At 37.4% G+C, this 22,489-nt stretch overlaps 1 long non-coding RNA gene and 1 pseudogene across 1 annotated transcript in view; one reads left to right on the forward strand and one right to left on the reverse strand.

Annotated features, from left to right (window-relative positions):
• LOC146405096 (uncharacterized) overlaps window positions 1-22,489 on the forward strand; it is a 142,123-nt gene that overhangs the window by 25,039 nt on the left and 94,595 nt on the right. The gene's annotated exons all lie outside the window — the stretch shown is intronic.
• LOC100620847 (nuclear nucleic acid-binding protein C1D pseudogene) lies at window positions 2,692-5,485 on the reverse strand (annotated as a pseudogene).

Genomic DNA, 22,489 nt, shown 5'->3' on the forward strand with positions numbered 1-22,489 from the left:
AGCAAGGCCAGGGATCGAACCCACAACCTCATGGTTCCTAATCGGATTCATTTCTGCTGTGCCACGACGAAAACTCCTCTTAGCACTTTTTGATACTTATTAGTGCAGTGTCATATCGCCTTTTAATACCTTTTATAGTACATAAACAAAATTGGAAAATACAGATAATCACAAAGGAAAAAAAGCAGCCATAATTCTGCAACTCAGTGATAATAGTTTAGATTTTTAAACTTTTGTATGCTATATGTACTTTCCATAGGGACATGATTTTGAAAATCACCAAATTAAGAGCATATTGTTTAGCTTAATATCTTTCAAACACCTTTTCATGTCAATAAATATATTTCTTGTAATTCTTTTTTTAAATCGAATTATATTTGACTCACGATATTATATTAGTTTCAGGTGTACAACATAGTGATTCCATATTTGTGTAGGTTTCACTCCATATGAAGCTATTGTAAAATACTGGCTATATTCCTGAGGCTGTTCATGATATTTTTTTTCTCTTTCAAAGATTAAAGTACGTTATTGTACTTGGCATTCATACACCCAATGATATGGATTCAGAGACCCAAAGCATTAAGGGTATGTAATTAAAATTCATGGCCTCAGACATAAAATTATTATTATTATTATTATTATTATTTTGTCTTTTTGCTATTTCTTTGGGCCGCTCCCACAGCATATGGAGGTTCCCAGGCTAGGGGTCGAATTGGAGCTGTAGCCCCTGGCCTACGCCAGAGCCACAGCAACGCGGGATCCCAGCCGCGTCTGCAACCTACACCTCAGCTCACGGCAACGCCGGATCATTAACCCACTGAGCAAGGGCAGGGACCGAACCCGCAACCTCATGGTTCCTAGTCGGATTTGTTAACCACTGCACCACGACGGGAACTCCAAATTATTTTTTTTACTCTTTAGAATTCTCTGTAACAAATATTCCAGAAAAATAAATCAGAATATAAACACAATGTAATATCCTTTGGCTTTCTCTTCTGCTTAAGTGGCATTTTATAACAGAAAGTTGTTACCAAACAAGTTGTACATACTTGCTAGAGCCTCAGAAACGTATAATGAAAAAATCTGAAAAAGTGAGGGCAAGGGGACTGTGAGCGCTATGCATAAGGAACAAAAACTTGGAGTTCCCGTCGTGGCGCAGTGGTTAAGGAATCTGACTAGGAACCATGAGGTTGCCGGGTTCGGTCCCTGCCCTTGCTCAGTGGGTTAATGATCCCGCGTTGCCGTGAGCTGTGGTGTAGGTTGCAGACGCGGCTCGGATCCCGCGTTGCTGTGGCTCTGGCGTAGGCCAATGGCTACAGCTCCGATTCGACCCCTAGCCTGGGAACCTCCATATGCCGCGGCCCAAAGAAATGGCAAAAAAAAAAAAGGAACAAAAACTTATGAATCTCTCCATTGCTAAGGATTTCTTTTCTTTTTTTTTTTTTTGGTCTTTTTAGGGCTTCACCTGCGGCATATGGAGGTTCTCAGGCTAGGAGTCGAATTGGAGCTGTAGCTGCCGGCCTACACCACAGCCACAGCACCTTAGGATCTGAGCCACGTCTTTGACCTATACCACAGCTCATGGCCACACCAGATCCTTAACCCATTGAATGAGGCCAGGGATCGAACCTGCATCCTCATAGATACTGCTCAGATTCATTTCTGCTGAGCCACAATGGGAACTCCCATTCCTGAGGATTTTAAAATCTTCCTTTCTAATTTCAAGGGCAGATTTACTCAAAAGAGAAATGTAAACAGGTCAGCTACACGACATTTGCAACTTTATAAAAACAGGGTATGGCCATTATGCCAAAAATCAGCCATCAATATACCACCTCATTTCCCATGTAGAGTTCATGAGAGAATATATTTTACTTTAAATGGGACATGGTGGGAAAGTGCCAAGAATTCAAGAATAACCTTACAGTCTTAATTTTATCCTTCAAATTTCAAAAAAACCCAATAATTCTCCAAATCATGAAAGCATAATGAAATAACTACAGACAATGGACATTTAAGTCATCTCATTCTTTCTTAATGTTATATAGTGAAAACAGATGCATTTCTAACTTCAGCGTACCTTATAAAATCCACATTCATGGAGTTCCTGTTGTGGCGCAGCAGAAACGAATCCGACTAGGAACCACGTGGTTGCGGGTTTGATCCCTGGCCTCATCAGTGGGTTAAGGATCCCGTGTTGCTGTGGCTGTGGTGTAGGCTGGCAGCTGTAGCTCCGATTGGACCCCTGGCCTGGGAACATCCATATACCACAAGTGTGGCCCTAAAAAGCAAAAAAAAAAAAAAAAAAAAAAACCACATTCATCGAAAATAGAAAAGTATTCACAAAGAACTTTTAATTTAAATTTTATAGTTGCTTATAAAATGGCATTTGAAAGACTCACCTGTATAAGGAAACCAGAATCTAGTCAAGAGAGTTGGTGAAAAATTGTAAATATAAACTGTACCACAGTGTTACGTATAACCTCATAGTGTCATGTAGGGTAATCAGTAAAGATAACTTTATCTTTCTGGAGGGAAAGGTATTTAGTTATAAATTTAAAATACAGATTTAATATATGAATTCAGTAAGGAATACCTTTAAACATTACACTGCCACATAATCATTATCCACTTGGTGGAACAGTAAAAATGATGTACTTTTGAATATGTGTACATTAAACCAAAAGGTTAATTTTTACTTTTTCCTTTACTGGCAACTTTGCATGCATTTTTAGGTTTTGGTTCCCAGAGGGCATTTTTTAACCAGTCTTGAAGCTGTGCCTCTGCCCAGCTTGCCAGCCTTTTTCTTGTCTGTTACTTCCTTCACTCTGTTCATGTATACTCTGGTTCTTTCCAATTCCTGCTTTACTGGATGTTCCTTAGGATTCACTCCCCGAGTTGCCAAATAAACCCCAAATATTAAATTTAATGTGTAAACAGAAACTAAATCCACTTTCACTTGTTCAAGTGGGTCCAACGTCTGCAACAATTCATTTCTAGAAACAGACATGGTTGTCAGCATCTCATCCAGAGAACCCACGGAGTTATCAAAAGTTGATAAACCCTCATGAATTTCTACTGAATAGTCTTTATTAGTTTCTTCCCCAGACACTATGACCAACTTGCTGGCCACCTACTCCTGCCTCCTGGCTGTTCATTAATTTTTTTTTTTTTTTTTTTTGTCTTTTGTCTTTTTAGGGCCACACCCATAGCATATGGAGGTTCCCAGGCTAGGGGTCAAATCAGAGCTATAGCTGTCAGCCTATGTCATAGCCACAGCAACGTGGAATCCGAGCCACGTCTGTGACCTACACCACAGCTCACGGCAGTGCCGGATCCTTAACCCACTGAGTAAGGCCAGGGATTGAACCTGCGTCCTCATGGATGCTAGTCAGTTTCGTTAACCACTGAGCCACGATGGGAACTCCTTATTACATTTTTTAATAGTGGCTGTATTCTGTTTTTTAGAAGTGTCCAATTATTTCTAATTTTTTATTTTCAGTTCTCTCTCAGAGAGACAAATAAACGCCTCTTTGGTAGAGCCCCTTCGGGCAGAGCCCAAGTCTGTCCCCACCTCCAGTCCTGTGTTTTGCAGTGTCTCAGATGTGGTAGACTCATTAAATGTATGTTGAACAAGTTATCGGAATCAATCCAGATTCCTCCTCCATGTTTTTTTTCCCCTGTTATGTGTTATTGAAAATTTTCTTTCCCTTCGGGTTTTACATTTTTATGTATTTTTCTAAAATGGACAAAAAAATATACTGAAGATTTATTAATGCTCTGAGTTTAGAAAGTGACAATTTCAGGTGATAATACTGCTCAAAGGCTGTAGGTAATTAAAAGAGTGAGAAATAAGGAGTTCCCATTGTGGCGAAGCAGAAATGAATCCAACTAGTGTCCGTGAGGACTTGTGTTCATTTCCTGGCCCCGTTCAGTGGGTTAAGAATCCACTGTTGCCCTGAGCTGTGGTGTAGGTAGCAGATGTGGCTTGGATCCCGAGTTGCTGTGGCTGTGGTGTAAGCCAGCAGCTGTAGTTCTGATTCGACACCTCGCCTGGGAAATTCCATATGCCATGGGTGCGGCCCTAAAAAGCAAAAAAAAAAAAAAAAAAAAAAAAAAAAAGTGCTAGAAATCACATTGTTTTGGAAAGACCACAGAATCATGGTGACTCATGCTTGAGATGATTCATATTATCCAGACAGCAGGAAGAATGAGGTGAAAATGAATGATGTTTTTTAAGCCCAGAATGCTCCTTCTTCTGGGTGGGCTGGCAGACCCAACTCCATGAGTAAATCCTACTAATGTTTCTGCACTGTTCTCTCTCCTTCCTTGTCTTATAACTGTGTGGTTGGTATCAGCAGTGATGGGATTCTGCTATGTGTTGTTTTGTTATTTCATCAATACCGTAGCTCTAACTTCTGGGAAGGCAGGGGATATAGCATCACTTTATAACCTCTCTCACATCATGAGTTTAGGAACATGCTCATAAAACTGAGCTTTACAGAAGGTGACTAAGGTTACTAGTTAAACATTAATTTTGGAAATCAAATTCAAGGGAAGAGAAAGCTTCTTTCTTAAGCCAGTATGGAGCTGATCGTTCAGAGTTGAGAAACAAGGATTACCAGGAATTGTGTCCTAAAGAATCATGTTCCCCACCTTTCATGATCCTGTCAACTATGAGAGAGAAAGTTATACCCATGGTGGTATCCTGCAGATTTGGACTTGCAGTTACATGACCTGCTACTGGAAAGGGTCTCCAAAGGAAGTGTGGAAGTTACACCAGTAGATAATGAATTTCCAACTTAACAAGGGGTGTTTAATGGTAGTGGCTATTATGATGATGATAATACAGATAATTTTTGAAAACATTTTGATAACCTAGTTCTGGGCTTTTTTTATAGATTAACCTTCTAAAATTGCGTGTCAGGGAGGTTAAGGAACTTGCACAGGGTCATAACAGCTAGCAAATGCTTAAGGTGAAGGCCCCCCATCCAAGTACCATTTTATGCATTTTATACATTTTATACATCCAACTTTCATCGTATTGGGAAATTGGGCTGCTCTCTGACTGCAGTAATTTCTCTAGAAAAATGAGCATCAACCCCTTCATCATACAGGTATTTTTCCTTTCAGCGTTTTTGGATGGATGTCTCAGTAGGTTCTGTACCTAAGGGGCATGACCCCAGGGGAACCATGTAATAATCCAAATTTCTTTTGCCTACTGCTTTCTTAATCACATCCCTTTGTTTCACAGAAGGAAAATAAGATGCTGATGCATGAATTGCTGAGTTATATTTTGTGAATATTCATCCTCAAATCAAAGGCCAACATGCTTTTTTAAAAAAGTGTTACGCGTACAGTGGGAAAATAAAAAAAAAAAAAAAAAAGTGTTACTTCCCTTTTACTGATGAGATAATAAACCCTTAATTTTACAATGAATTTTCAGCAGGATTTCAAGTATTTTCATGTCATTTACATCCATCATATCAATGTCTGAGTCAACTCAAAAGTACTCCCCTACTCACTCCATTTCTCTAATAGTAATTGCATTTAATTTTTCTTGGCCAAGTCATTATTTCAATTTTATAGCCCATTTTGTGGGCATTAAGTTGTCACTGAATTATCATTTTAGAAGTACATTAATCCAAACCTACCTGATGTCTCAAAAACTGGAACAATCAGAAGAGTGGCATAGCCCCTATGAGAGAATGCCATACAACTTACAAGGTATGCTATCTTTCTGGTATAGCATCTGAGCAGTGCAGGCTACCTGCTGAGGTAGCTTTCTGGGTCCAAGTGGTTAGTTGTTTCCTGTTGTCTCCTGTATAAAGATACTTTGTAACAGGTACATTACTGGTCCATTTATTAAAATAAGGGTGTCCCAGTCTTCTAGGATCTGCATGTAAATAACTGAGTGAACTTATATAGGAAAAATATAGAAGCAAATGATTTGTTCTTTTTGGCAGTGAAATTTTAGTGTGTGTATACTTATTGATACTGTAATGTATAACCATAAGATCTGTTTTTAAAAATTAAGTACAATGAAAAAACTTCTCTGGTTAGCTTTTCAAATAAGTAAATCATGGAAGGTTTCAAGTCTGGGGAAATTGACCAAATGGTAGAGCTGAATTCCTGAAAGATGAATCAACAGTCCATATTTCAGGCAAGATCCTGAGAGACATGGTTCATGAGCCTGATCTCTGCAGGGTGAGGCTCCAGGGCCTGGTTCTGCAGGTGGAGTCCAGCAGCAGGAGTGCTGACCCGGGACACAGCCCTCTAGCTCAGTGCTTCACGAACTGTCTGTGAAGAAAGACCATTAAAAACACTGTCCAATGAATTGTGGACTTTTTTTCACTTTTGTAAAATATGAAAAAAAAAAAGATGACTTACTAGGAAAATTAAAAAAGCCTAACATTATGTCATAATAAGTATAATCTAAACAAACATAACAAGAAAAGAGAAAATAATCATGAATTTGAAGATGTTGACTCATGTAGATTTATTTCTATGGAAATAAGACAGATTCTTTTTTTGTTTGCTTTTGCTTTTTAGGGCCGCACCCGAGACATATGGAAGTTTGGAAGTGCCCAGGCTAGGGTCGAATCAGAGCTATAGCAGCCGGCCTATGCCACAGCCATGGCAACGCTGGTCCCTTAACCCATTGAGCAAGGCCAGGGATCGAACCCACATCCTCATGGATTCTAGTTGGATTCGTTTCCACTGTGCCACTAAGGTAACTCCCAATAAGACGGATTCTAAACCTCAATCTCTAGTGGTCAAAGGCTGGTAGTACGTTTGCTATCAGGTTAGAATTGATTTAGAAATATTGTCATGTGCCATTTATTGGACACTATTTGATTTTACATTAATCTCCTTTATTTAATTCTCATGAAAATCCTGTAATAGGTTTAACTGCCATCTTATACATGAGGAATCTGAGTCTTAGCCTGGTGAGCAATCAAATTAAGATCATACAATTAGAAAATACGTGAGTGTTTGAGGATCTGTGTCCAGGGGTGTCAAACTCTGTCTTGCAGCGGGACACCTGTAGGGAACTGGATCTGACTGGGTCTGTAGGTCAGTGTGAGCCAGCCAGGAAGAGTGGAGTCAGACAGAGGCAGAGGGCACTCAAGAGGGAATGAACTCATAGGACTTCCAGGCTGTAGCCCTTCCCAAGGCTCTGGAAACTTTGTGTGGCCTCTGAGACTGAGAAGCGCCCTCAAGTGGCAGGTGTGGTTCAGAGAAGCAATTGTGACATGATGGTGACAGATTTCACCACCAGATGTCCTTCATGGTTAATCTTTTCTTCTCTCTTCTTTTTTCTTTTCTTCCTCTTCTTTTCTTTTTTAAAATTTCTTGCACGTTTTGGGCAATTACACTTTTAATTTTTTTTCCGAGTTATCAGTACCTTGGAGAAACAAGAAAATGTGTCCTTCTTCTTCTCCCCAGGAACTGTGCAACCCTAGAAAGTGACTAAAGGCTGGGAATCTTATGACATTGCTTGTACAGTGTGTGTATTTGGGTCAGGTGACTTGAACCTTAGGAAAGTATTTGTTGGCGTTCTCTCGTGGTGCAGCGGGTGAAAGATCTGGCATTGTCGCTGCAGTGGCTTGGGTTGTTGCCTTGGCCCAGGTTCTGTCTGTGGCCTGGGAACTCCCACATACAACAGACCTGGCCAAAAAAAAAAAAAGTCATTGTCGAATATTCAACTTCTAGGCAGAGGAAGATGAAGCTGAAAGATAGGATAATTTTAGGAGCAAAAAAAAAAAAAAAAAAAAGAAAACCATAAAGGTATATATTATTATGAAAATTAAAGAAAAAAGTGCATTTTAAAAACGAAGAGAAACTTAACGTAGCAAGGATGTCACTTCTCAATTGATCTATAGGTTTAATAAAATTCCTACCAAAATCCCAGCACGATTTTTGGTAAACATAAACAAGCTTACTCTAAAATTTCTGTGGAAAAGCACAGGCTGTAGAACAGCTAAAACAATCCCAGGAGAGAACAAAGTAGAAGGAATCACTCTATGCAGTGTTCAGGTTCCCCACACAGCTGCAGCAATTGTGGCCATGTGGTATTGGAGAGCCCTGGGCACATAGATCAGTGGAATAGACTAGAGAACCCGGAAATAGGAGCGCACAAATATACCTGACTAATCCTTCACAGAGTTGCAAAAGCAATTCAGTAGAAGGAAGATAGCCTTTGTAACAAGTGGTGCCTGAGCAAGTGGACACCATAAACAAATAAACAGGGAGTTCCCTTCATGACTCAGTGGATAATGAACCTGACTAGGATCCATGAGGTTGCGGGTTCAATCCCTGGCCTCGCTCAGTGGATTAAGGATCTGGCATGGTTATGAGCCGTGGTGTAGATCACAGACTCGGTTTGGAGCCTGCGCTGCTATGTGGCTATGGTGTAGGCCAACAGCTGTGTAGCTCTGATTTGAGCCCTAGCCTGGGAACTTCCATGTGCCACAGGTGTGGCCCTAAAAAGCAAAAAACAAACAAAAAACAAAAACAAAAGGAAATGAAGAAACTTAAATCTAAATCTCACACCTTACATAAAAGTTAACTGAAGACGAATCACAGACTTTAATGTAAAACTATACATATGTAAAATATATTACTGTAAAATGTAGGGTTTTTTTTTTGTTTTTTTTTAAAGTTTTAAAAATTTTTAAAATTGTTAACAGTGTTTGTGAAATGTAGTTTTTATAAAAAAAGAGCAAACCTTTAGAATGAAGGGCTAGGTGAAAAATTCTCAGATTTCTTAAAAAAGAATTCTTTTTATGAAAAGCACAATTCATAAAAGAAAAAAAATATTTTTTTTACTTAAGACCTTGAATTTCACTTGTTAAGGACTAATTGGTTTTGTGACCCTAGCTAGCACTAGGCAGTTACGAAAGAACAGAGTTCATTTTAAAATCCACCAAATATTTACTGAGGGCCAGCTGTGGTGTTATGTTGAGTGAAAAGAGCCAGTCTCAGAAGGTTACATACTATATAATTCTATCTATAGACTACTCTTAAAGTGACAGAATATATAATGGTGAACAGACCAGTGGTTGCCAAAGTCAGATTCGGGGGTGTGACTATGTCAGAATAATACAAGGGGGTTTCTTTGTGCTTATGGAAGAGTTCTGTATTCTTAAGGGAGTGTTTGGGGAATGGTAGAACTGCTCTAAATTCTTATTATGGTGGTCATTACATGAGTCAATACATGTGGTAAATAAATTACACACACACACTAGTGTATATAAAATCCAAAGAAGTTATAAGGTTTAATTAATATACTACACAAATATCAATTTTCTGGTTTTGGTAATTATGATTATACAAATATGGGAGCTGGGAGAAGAGTACCCAGGAGATTTTGTACTAGTTTAGCAGCTTTTACATGAATCTAAAATCTTTTCAAAATGAAAATTAAAAGCAATACAAGACAAACCACAACAAAACAAACCTAGGTGGATGTGAGGTTGTAAATGTAAGGATTAAAGATGGTATTTGAAAAAGAGAAAGGGAAAGCAGAGGTGAACGACATGATGGAATCTAATGCAGACACACTGGATTCAGATTCCTGTTCTTCCTTTTGCTACATGTCACCTTGGGCAGATTAGTTAACCTCTCCATGCTTTAGTCGACTTGTCTTTCAAATGGAGACATAGTAGTATCTATGCCAAAGAAAGGGTTATTGGGAAGGGGTTATAAAAATATGTATGTAAAACAGTATTGACACTTGAAAAAGACTCAGAAAACTTGCCTTATTTGCTTAGAGACATGGGGGAAGGAACTGTTAAGGCTTGGGTTAAAGTGGCTGTGAGAACACAGTCAAGTGCCGGATCCCAGAACAGTGGCAGAATCATCATGGAGAGACGGGCAGGGGTGCTGGTCAGTGGAGGAGGATGCTTGCCATGTAGAAGACACCAGTGGGTTTGGGGTCAGAACATTAGGAAGATACAGAGAAGAGGATTTACGACAGTGATTTAAACTACCTCTTCCCTCTCAGAAAGTTTGAGCCAAAAGAATAAAAGCAAAGCTGAAGTGCTTAATATTGATCTCTGGAATATTTGGAGGAAAGTAAAGTTGTGTAGGATATAAAAACATGTTTACTTTTGTTCTAATCTGAGTGCCTTGGGAAGTGAGTGTTGCTGATGGATGTTGTGTCAGAGATGACTTTATTAGGTTCTTAATAAAGTCTAACATAATTTTTCAAAAACTATTAATTGAATAGGAACTGGAGATATTGAGGTGAGTAAAATCGGTTTTTGCCTTCAAAAATCTCATACCCTGATGAAAGAGTCAGTGAATGAAAGTCAATGAAATATAGGATATTCACTTAGTCTATGAGATAAGAATTTAAGGTGCTTGGTGGGGAAGGCTTCCCAGAAGATGCCATCCTTAAACCTGCATTTGAGCAGGACTTCCTCTGAGATGAGAGAGTTTATGGGGTCTCTGGGGCTAAGAAGCAGTCTTCAGTTTGAAAGTAGAAGCATGAATCCCTATCAAAATACCAATGACATTTTTCACAGAACTAAAACAAATGATTCTAAAATTTGTTCTTGAAACACAAAATACCCTAAATAGCTAAAACAATCTTGAGAAGGAAGAACAAAGAAGAAGATTTTACACTCCCTGACTTAAAACTATGCTACAAAGCTATATTAATCAAAACCATATGGCAGTGGCATAAAACAAGATGCATAAATTGATGGAACAAAAGAGAAAGCCCAGAAATAAATCCACATTTAGATTTAGGTCAGTTTACCTACAACAAAAGAGGCAAGAATGGGGAAAAGACAACTTCTTCAGTAAATGGTGTTGGAAAAACTACAGCTACATGCAAAAGAATCAAATTACCTTCTCATGCCGTATATAAATTAAACTCAAAATGGATTAAAAACTTGAATATAAGACCTAAAAACGTAAAACTCCTAGAAGAAAACAGGCAATATACTCTTCAGCATTGTTCATAGCAGTATATTTTTCTAATGTCTCCTCAGGCAAGAGAGACAAAAGCAAAAATAAATAAATGGGACTACATCAGACTAAAAACCTTTGCACAGTGAATAAAAATATCAACAAAATGAAAAGGCCTACTGAATGGGAGGATATATTTACAAACATATATCTGATAAGGGGTTAATACCCCCGATATACAAAGAACCCATACAACTCAACATCAAAAAAGCAAACACCCCAATTAAAAATTCAGGACCTGAATAGATTTTTCCGAAAGAAGACATATAGATGACCAAGAAACACAGAGAAAGATGCTCAGTATCACTAATCATCAAGGAAATACAAATAAAACTACAACGAAATACCATCTCACACCTGTGAGAAGAACTAATCTCAAAAAGACAGGTAACAAATATTGGTGAGCATGTGAAGAAAAGGGGACCCTCGTGCTCTGTTGCTGGGAATGTAAATTGGTGAAGCCATGGTGGAAAAACAGTATGGAGATTCTTCAAAAAATTAAAAAGAAAACAACTGTACAAACCAGTAGTTCCACTTCTGGGTATTTTCCCAATGAAAACAAAAATACTCTTTTGAAAAGATGTGGACACCCCTATGTTCATTGTGCATTATTTATAATAGCTATGATATGGAAGGAACCTAAGTGTTCATTGGTGGGTGAATGGATAAAGAATATATGGCATATATACACATATGTAATTAAATATGAGCCATAAAAAAGAATGAACTCTTGCCATTTATGACAACATGGATGGACCTAGATGATATTATGTTAAGTGAAATAAGTCAAAGAATGACAAATACTTTATGATTTCACTTGTGTGTGGAATCTAAAAAAAAAAACAACAACAAATGAAGAAACATAAAACAGAAATAGAGCCATTGACATAGAGAACCAATAGGTGGTTGTCGGAGGGGAGGAGGGCAGGGGGATGAGTAAAGTAGGTGAGGGAGATTTTCCAGTTAGAAAATCAATGAGTCATGGTGATGGAATGTACAGCATGGGGAATATAGTGGATAATGTTGTAACAACTTTGTAAGGTGACAGATGGTAACCAGGTATATTGTGATCATTTTTTTTAATGTATAAAAATATTGAATCATTATGTTATGTACCTGGAACTAACATAGTATTGTAGGTAAGTTATAATTAATTTTTTTAAAAAGGTATCAGCATGAGAATTTATTTTTGGCCAATACCATGGGCCGCTAAACCAAGAACCATTCATGGTGTCTTCATATTTACTCATTGACTCTTTCTCAGGTCTAAGTCCCATATACTAGAAAGGATGAGCAGCCTGGATATGTTTGGTGCTTAGCTTTCCTGTTTTTCCAAGGGAGAAATGGAGACTGACCCCATCCCAATATTAGCAAGCAGAGGTGGGGGAGTGGGGAACATAGGCCTGGCCTGCCCCGGTCTCCAGTCCCAGAGGCACACCCTGTTCTCTTCCTCTTCTCCTCGTGAGTTATTGCCTTCTGGAGTAAGAGGTGAATGAGATGTGGTACAGGCCTCATCTCTTGGGGTCCTTGAGTTTTCCCCATGATCCTTTTCTGATTTTATAGGATACTCCCAAACACACCTGGCTTTTGCACTATTCATGAGTTCTTTTTATGGATACAGTATATCATAAAATCTTCGTGTTTTTCATACAAGCAAAGCAAAACTGCTGCTGTAGGAAATAAATTCTCTCCAGTGTTGGAAGGTAGAATATTTCTGAGAGCAGAGCCGTATTTAAGCATAAAGAACAGAGATACATTTGCAGCAACATGGATGGAAGTAGAGACTCTCACGCTAAGTGAAATAAGTGAGAAAGAGAAGGACAAATACCATTTGATATTGCTTATATCTGGAGTCTAATACACTGAACAGATGAACCTATCTACAGAAAAGAAACTCATGGACTTGGAGAACAGACTTCTTGTTGCCAAGGGGGAAAGGGAGGAGGAGGGAATGGGATGGACTGGGTGGTTGGGGTTAGTAGATGCAAACTTTTGCTTTTGGAGTAGATAAGCAATGAGACCCTGCTGTATATAGCACAGGGAACGATATCTAGTCACTTGTGATGGAACATGATGGAGGATTATGTGAAAAAAAGAATGTATATAAATGCATAATTGGGTCACTTTGCTGTATAGCAGAAATTGATAGAACATGGTAAATCGACCATGATAAAAAAATTTTTTTAAAGAACAGATATAAACAAAGAAGCCACCTCTTAGAAATTTTCTATTCTAGACCCTTGCCATCTGAGAGTGAATATCCAAACTCAAAAACTTTATTATTTTAAAAAGTATTTTGACCAGAGCTTCTATCACGAGTCTAGTTGTATATCTGTCACATCTCTGTTGGTAGGATGCACCACTATTCTATATGACACTAAGAAAGAAAAATGCTGCCACTTAACCCATGACACTGTGAAGTTTCAAAGATGTTATAACGTGAAAAGTGAATCATAAAATTGATATAAGATGGTCTATCTTTAGATAGGAGGTAGAGGTTTTTTTGGTCTAAAAAGAGACAGTAGGAGAAAGGATGAGGGATTTGTGGCCAGGCTGAAGTTTGATCCCTCTGTTACTAGACATCTCTCTGGGAAGGGAGGTTTCTTTAAGCTCCATTTTTTTTTTTCATCTGTAGAATGGAATCACCCCCATCTTAACTGGGTTGAGTGGAGGAATAAAATGATTTACTGCATATAATGCTTCTACCCTAAAACCTGTCAGATGGTGTATATTTAACAAAAAATAGTTTCTCTTCCCCTTATTTAAGCCCATCGATTTCTTGTATTAATTTAGATGTTTCTTCTTGTTTCAGTCCTTTGATGAGTAGGCATGGTTCCACCTTGAGACACCTTATACTGAGGAGTGTTAGAGCACAGCATTGCATTTTCTTGCCCTGCTCATCTCCTTGCCCTTTTTCCTCATCCCTGCTCTGCTGGTTGAAATATAGACCTCACTGACTCATTACCTGGACTGCTTAGTACTGAGCCGCATGCAGGGTGGGGTCATTTGCCTCTGGATATCTCTTATAGTCCTTGATTTCACCTCCTTTGGCTTATTCCGTGCTTGGTTGAGTATCCATATAGCATCACAAAAAGAGCAACTTTTTGTTGCTCCCATTATAGAACATTAGCTTGGCTCTGCAAGGTTATTCAGTGTCTTCCTCTTAGATAATGCTGTAGAATGTTGGTAAATGTTGCTTCTTCATTTTCTCTCTTGTCTCTGATAATTCCTTTTTAAAAATTAAAAAATTTAATACCTCTCCTTTTTTTAAATTTTATTGTGATGTAGTTTATTATGATGTTGTGTTAGCTCCAGGTTTACAGCAAAGTGAATCAGTTATACATTTATACATATATCTATACATATATAATTTTTAAAAATTTTATTGGAGTGTAGTTGACTTACAATGTTGCATTAGTTTCAAGTGTGCAGCAAAATGAATCAGTTACCCATATGTGTGTGTATATGTGTGTGTGTGTGTATATATATATACACACACACACACATATCCATTCTTTTTTTCACTTATAGGTTATTACAAACTAGAGTGGATTTCCCTGAGCCATTCAGTAGGTTCTCTGATAACATTCTAGTCATACTCTCTCTCACTCATATCTTCTCTGACTTCATCTCACTTCATTGTATCTTCACCAACTCTACTCCCTTTATTATCTCTTCAAAGGGATTCACTTTACTTCATTTCTTCAGAAATTATAGCATCCACCTTCTTTAAAGGTGCTTTCTCCAAAAAATAATACCAAAGAAAAGCAAAGAGAGAAAGAAAAGAAGGAAGGAAGGAAAACACCTTTTCCCACACTTTCTGGATTTTGTGGTTTGGTATTGCATTCCTATGTTTTAAAAATGTGATATTAATTTAAGAAGCATAAAGAAAGGTAAATCACATTTTAGTGGGCAGAAAATATGAACAGAAAGTAAAAAGAAATTCAGTTAATAGAATACTGTTCTATTTCACTAGCAATAAGAAACTATCAAGATGACCTATGATGAAGGAGAGAGTGGTAATTTATTTAAATTATTCCAAGTTTAGGCGAATGGGATACACCTGTCTTTTATGGGGACTGTATATCTTAACAACAAACTATAAAGAAAAAATTGTCACACGTGAAAACAAACCATTTATTGAAATCCCTTTAATTCAGTATTTCACTGACTTGTAAAATTCTGTAATAAAGTGATAAAAGAAGAATAAAAATGAATGTTGGTATTTTAATAGATAAATGAAAAGACATATATAGATGGGTAGAGAGGTAGGTAAAGATGCACAGTCAGAATCACCTAGGTAGAGATAGTCAGTTTATCAACAGGGTAAATGGGTAAAGTAACTTTGGTATTTCCAAGTGATAGATGATTATGCAATCATTAAAATGAGAATATGGCAAGATAAAAATACATGCATGAAAACTATTATGAATGTTATGTAATGAAAAGTATGTGTCTGTTGATTAATATGAATACAGATGACCATAAACAGAACTGAATTTTAACCATCATCATTTAATAAGTATAGTTTGAGGACCTACTATGTGTCATACTGTTTTAGGTACTGTGGTTTTAGTGGTAAGCTCAATAGACAAATCCTGGTATCTTGTATTCTAAGCAGGAGAAGCAAACAATCAAATAAATGACAGAAACATCAAATTCTGATAAGTGAGTTACCAGACAGAGAATTAAGATGGAGTGGGAGAGTGTCCAAGAACGAGGGAAATTGTGTGGTCAGAAGAGGCCATTTGAAGAAGTTTTATGTTGTTGCTGTTTTTTCCTATCATGTCTTAAAATTCTTAAAATAAGTCTCTTTCCAATTCAAAAGTATATTTCAGAAGTTATTTAAAGTGATAACTAGTTACCTAAATTTTTAAATCTCAATTATTTGGATTCCATAGAAGGAATTTAAAATAGTGTTCCTTAAACTGCTGCACGTTAGAATCACATGAGAGTTTTTAAAACTTCAAGATTTCTTAAAGCAAAAAAAAAAAAAGTATGTGTCTGATTCGTTTAATAAGTTTTAATAAAGTTTCTTCCTATCTCATGACTTGGATTGTTCTTATCATAAACGTAGATTCACTGCAGCTGTTTCCTGCAAAATGCAAAAAGCGTAACTTTAACAAGTTTCATTTCCTATACAGATAAACGCACAGAGCTGTTTGTAGACCTCCTGGTGGCTCTTTCCCTGCAGAAGCTGATGAAAAATGGTGCCCATCAGCTACACTATAATCTCTTTGACATTTTAGGGGCAGTAACTTCTCCCTTCATCGATCTCACTTGGTCCTGTCCTTGATGCTGCAGCCCACAGATTTGTTTCTACTGTATTGGCTGTTGTGGTTTTTCCTATCAAAGCGGAGGAAATATTGTTTTTCAGATCAAGAACATTGTAAAAGCTCCACGCAGTTGTAAGTTGTTTAGAATGTCAGTAAGTTGGAAGTAATACACCTGATCCCTAGCTCTTTAGTGAAAAGAAGTGTGCAGACTTTGCAATATCCTCTTGACCACTCACCTGGGAAGCATATTAATGCATCTAAATAATGTAAACGCCACAAGGGCAGGATTTTTTGTCTGTGCTGTTCAATGCTCATATCCTCATCACGGAGAAGAACGAGCCCTAAGAGCAATAAATACTTGAATGTGTTAAGTGAATGTACCTTGTATCTCTCCGTGTGTGCTGGGTTTTAGACCACCCACCATTCTGGGTAACTCCTTGCCCTGCTTCTCATTTAAACCCTCAGTCATCTCTCTCCTTTTACAACCAAACATTCCCAAAGCAGAGTCTGCTCTCCCAGCCTAAATGTTTTCATGTCACATTCACTTTTTTTTTTTCAATGAATTGCAGTCTTTCTTCTCTCCTTGATACCTTTCTAAAATTGCTTCCCCCTAATGCCACTAGTGATGACCTGATAGCTGAATCTAGTGGCCTCTATTCAATCCTCATTCTTTAGGATTTCTCAGCAACACTCCTCTGCTTCCTCCTTGTCCTTTGAGACATTTGTCCTTCCTTAGCTTTCAAGGCAGAACACTCTCTTAAGTCCCTCTCCCACTTTCTTAGACATCTTCAATTTATTTTTATTTTTTAAAAGCATTTATTCTGAAATCTGACAAAGTCAAATAGATGGATTTGATACTTGACAGAACAGTATTAGTTTTGTTGTTCATAAGATAACCATTCTTATCCCAATTATTAAAAAATTTTTTAAGCAGGAAGACACTTTTTTAAAAAGTAGCAAAACATGACTAGAATATGACTAAGTACTAGTTTATGGAATCAAGGATTAATTTACACTAATTATGCAGTGCATGAAACTAAGCGATTAAATATTAAAATATGTCGAAGGTAGTAAGAAAACATCTTCCCATGTGATTACTGAAATAGAAGTCAGGTTGTTACACTGTGCCTATCTGATATTGCCTCTTCCTTTTAAATCACATTGCTTTTTTTCTTATTGTTGAACTTTAAGTACTCTTTGTATATTTTGGATAAAAGTCCTTTATCTAAAATGTCTTTTGCAAATATTTTCTCCCAGACTGTGACTTGCCTTCTCATTCACTTGACATCATCTTTTGTAGAAGAGTGTTTTTTGTTGTTGTTTAATTTGAAAGGAGTTTAGCTTATCAATTATTTCTTTCATATTCTTGAGTCTTTGGGGTGTTGTATTTAAAAAGTCATTTTCATATCTGAAGTCACCTAGGTTTTCTCCTATGCTGTTTCTACGATTTTCATAATGTTTTTTACAAAATGTTACCCATTTTTTAGTTAATTCTATGAAAGATGTCAAGTCTGTGTCTAGATTTTTTTTTTTTTTTTTGCATGTGGATAGCTGGTTGTTTCATCACTATTTGTTAAAAAGACTTTATTTGCCTAATTGCATTGCCTTTGCTTCTTTGTTAGTTGACTTTATTTTTTTTTAATGATTTTTATTTTTTTCTTTCATAGCTGGTTTACAGTGTTCTGTCAGTTTTCTACTGCATAGCAAGGTGACCCAGTCACACACACACATTCTTTTTCTCACATTATCATGCTCTATCATAAGTGACTAGATAAAGTTCCCAGTGCTGTTCAGTGTAGGGTCTCATTGCTTATCCATACCAAAGGCAATAGTTTGCATCTATATTTCACCTTCACTAATTTCACTTTCTCTGACGGCCAGCCACATGTGAGCATTCCTTACAAAGTGTTACCCTTCCTTGGAAATACTCACTCGCTCAGTAGCTTACCAATTTTAGGTGAATACTTCATGCATTGCCATCTTGTTTCAACCCTGTTCTCTCCTCTGATTTTCAGACTTGCATTTCCAGTTATTTGTAATGCATATTGTAATGAATCTTCAGTTTGTGGTGTACAGTGATAGAACTGGTCCAATTTGAGCTCATGGTGCAGTTCCCATGCTTCTGCTTTTCACAGCTTCCTCTCTCTCCATCATCACCATCTATTGACCTTCTTACTCACCATCATCCAAACTGAAACTGAGAGGTGTCTTTTATTTCTTCCTCTTTTTCACTCTTTATAGCGAACAAATTCCTTCACATTTATTAAATCATTCTACCCCAAAATATCTTTAAAACATGCACCCTGCATTTCTAGTCCCTAATTCAAGTCTAGTTTCCTGTTTACTTCTGCTGTCACTCTTACTAAACTATTAATTTTATTTTCCTTCTTCCTTACTCAGTTCATCACCAAGGATTCCCTAATGCTTATGGATTAAATTACAGATGCTGTAGGCATTTAGGACCCTGCATAGTGTGTGTGGTTCCAGCCTTTCTCTATTTCCTTAAGTCTAATTATATCCTGATTTAACCATGATCCATTTAGGTTATTCTATCATTGGCTCTGAATACAACTAGAATGTTTCTGTTTTCATCTTTTGTAGGTATTGTTCCTCTTACCTGGAATAGTCTTTCCTTTTTCATTTATTATATAAATTCTACTTATTCTTTAAGATTCAACTCAAATCCCTCCTGTCCCGTGAGATTTCCTTGTAATACCCTGACCTTCATTGAGCCCACTCCTATAATATTACTGAGCAATAATTTTGTGTTGGGCATTAGCACATTTTACTGTTATGTAGTACTTCCTGACTGTCTTACATCACTTAACATATCTTTAAAAAATATTATTATTATTATTTTGTCTTTTTTAGGGCCGCATCTGCGGCACATGGAGGTTTCCACGTGAGGAGTCGAATTGGAGCTACAGCTGCTGGCCTACACCACAGCCACAGCAACGCTGGATCCTTTACCCATGGAGCGAGGCGAGGGATTGAACGTGCGTCCTCAGGGATGCTAGTCAGAGTCATCTCTGCTAAGCCAGGATGGGAACCTCTAAAATTACTTTTATTGGGATATGATTCACACACCTTTTAAAGTGTTTTTAATGTAGCCACAAAATTATGTAACCATCATTGTACCATTACATAATTACAGAATATTTTCATAACTCCAAAAGAAACCTAATTAATTAATGAGCAGTCACTCTCTATTTCTCCTCCTGCTGCCCCAAGCCTCTATCTATTTTTTTGTTTTTATAGATTTGCTCATTATGGGCATTTCATATAAATGGCATCATATCATATACAGTTTCTTATACCTGCTTCTAGTACTTAATACGATGTTTTCCAGGCTCACCTGTGTTGTGACATACACTACTAGAACATCATTCCTTTTGCAGGCTGAATAATGTTTTAGTATATGGATATACCAGATTTTCTTTATCTGTTCATCAGCTGATAGACGTTTGGGTTGTTTCCACTCTTTGCCTATTATAAATAATAATGCTCCTATGAACATTTGTATGAAAGTTTCTATGTGATCTTATATTTTTCTCTTGGGTGTATATACTGGACTGCTGGGCCTTTTTGAGGAACTAACAAACACTTTTTCAAAGCAGCTACACTATTTTACATTACCACCAGCAATGTATGAGGGTTCTAATTTCTCCAAATCCTAACCAGACTCGTTACTTTCTTTTTGAGTGTAGCCCTCGCCGTGGGTGAAGTCATAGCTCATTGTGGTTTTGATTTGCATTTCCCTAGTGACTAGTGACCTTGAGCATCTTTTCATATGCTTATTAATCATTTGTATATTTTCTTTGGACAAATATATATTCAGATCCTTTGCCCAATTTTAATTTGGGTCATTTGTCCTTTTACTGTTGAATTGTCAGCATTGCACATTCTGGAAATGAGATTTTTATCAGATATATAATTTGCAGCTATTTTCTCCCCTTCTGTGTGTTGTTTTCACTTTCTTTATAGTGCCCTTTGAAACACAGAAGTTTTTAATTTTAATGATCATTTTTTTTTCTTATTTGTTTATACTTTTGGTGTCAGACCTAAGAAACCATTGCCTAAACCAAGGTTATGAAGTTTACGCCTATGTTTTCTTCTATGGGTTTTATAGTTTTAGCTCTTATATTTAGGCCTCTGATCCATTTTGAGTTAATTTTTGTATGCGATATAAGGTAAATGTCCAATTTTGCTCCTTTGCTTGTGGCTCTCTAGTTTTCCCACCACAATTTATTAAAAAGATTATTCTTTTCCTGTCGAATTTTCTTGAATTGCTACTACTTATCTTTAAACACATTATTTTTTGTCATCTCCATCTTGGCACTAAGATTTTTGAGGGCAGGGGGCTTCTCTTATCTTTAGACGTATGCCGCCAGTACTCAACAGTATGCCGTACTCATAGGAGGTGCCTGGTAGATATATAACTAGTGCCTGCCTTTCCAAGCAGATAGTAAGCTCTGAAAGGAGAGGACTCTGCTTATTTTTGCTTACTGGTAGGGTGGAATCAGTAAGGCTTTTTTTTTTTTTTTGGATGATTGAATTAATGATTTCCCAGTGATTTATGTCTTACTTTAGAATTTTTGTTTTCCCCTGCAGCAGAATCCATACTAGGTCAGAGCAAGTTTCTTGCAGTAAGTCCCCAAGGGAAGAGGTGAGTAAGGGGCAAACAAGACTCCACAGGAAAATCCTAATTTAGCTTTGATTTTGCCACCTATGATTCTACCGTATTCATTTTATCTTTCATGATCCTCTTTAGCTCAGACCATACCACCAGGTTTTGAGTTAAAGGAAACTTCCTTGAGGTTTACAGACTTGGGAACATTTTCTGATTTTTGTTTGAGGTTATGTACCAAGAATTTAAAACAAATCAAACCCAAGTTACCATTTCTGTGTGCTGGGTTTTACTCTTGTCAAAGTGTAATAAAAATTAATTTCCTAGTCTTTTAACAAGTGCCAGTACTTCCTAGTAGTAGACTTTGACAAGGCCTGAAATGTGAAGCCACATTTTGAATAATGAGAAGAGGAAATATATTTCTTGCTCATGGTTTCTGCAGCTCTGAAAGTGATTTTCAAAAAAAGAAAAAAAAAAAAAAAAAAAAGGAAAGAAAAGGAAATACCCTAACTATCCAATTATAGAGGAATGGTGAATTATTCTGTTGATTCAATGAAGTGGTAAGTTGAAACTAAAAATAATACTTAAAAATTATATACCAGTGAGGAAACATCTTTTTTTTTTTTTTTTTTGTCTTTTTGCCATTTCTTGGGCCGATGCCACAGCATATGGAGGTTCCCAGGCTAGGGGTCTAATTGGAGCAGTAGCTGCCAGCCTACGCCAGAGCCACAGCAACACAGGATCCGAGGCGCGTCTGCCACTTACACCACAGTTCACGGCAACTCTGGATCCTTAACCCACTGAGCAAGGCCAGGGATTGAACCCACAACCTCATGGTTTCTAGTCAGATTCATTAACCACTGTGCCACGACGGGAACTCCAAGAAACATCTTTATGATATAAAAAAAGTATAAAAAGATTAGAATATGCAGTGATTGCAGCTGGGTAAAATTATGTATTGAACTAGGACAATCCACTATCCTGGTTTGGACTATCTGGTTTTTAGCACTGAAAGTCCTGCATCCCAGGAAATCTCTCACTCCAGGAAAACTGGGGTGGTCACACACCCTATTATGAAGAAATTGCCCTAGGGATAAGTGGGGACATAGCAAGGATTTTCCTTCCCCCCACCCCCCGATTCTCTTAGACCTTCCTATGCCTCATTTTTTTTTAAATTATAGTTGGTTTTCAGTGTTGTGCTAATTTCTGCTGTACAGTACAGTGACTTGGTTACATGTATATTTCAGGAGACTGAACACTGTCACTTGTGCATAGCAAGGATTTTCATTCTTTTTTTAAGCGCAGACATCAACAGTGTCTCATAAAGAGTTATGTGAGGTCAGTAAGAAGTAATTATTTGAAATCATGAAAGTGAATAAAATAAATTAAAATTCTTAAGGAAACCGTGGGTTTGGAGAGGGATCCTCAGAGATATTTCAGAAGTGGAAAGAAAATGAGATAGAAATACAATCGTGTCTCTTTTGAGGGTTTTCTCACGGAATTTTGCATTGAACCTGCCATGGCCACATTCTCTTCGTGTTCCCCAAGTCCAAGGCAGGGCCTGGGCCTGGTCCACCTGCAGATATTCCAGTCACGTTCTGGA

This window comes from Sus scrofa, chromosome 2, assembly GCF_054392235.1.
Source record: "Sus scrofa isolate SSC_HxYL_T2T_F1_AM1 chromosome 2, Sscrofa_HxYL_maternal_Yorkshire_Landrace_v2.0, whole genome shotgun sequence".
Taxonomy (NCBI): domain Eukaryota; kingdom Metazoa; phylum Chordata; class Mammalia; order Artiodactyla; family Suidae; genus Sus; species Sus scrofa.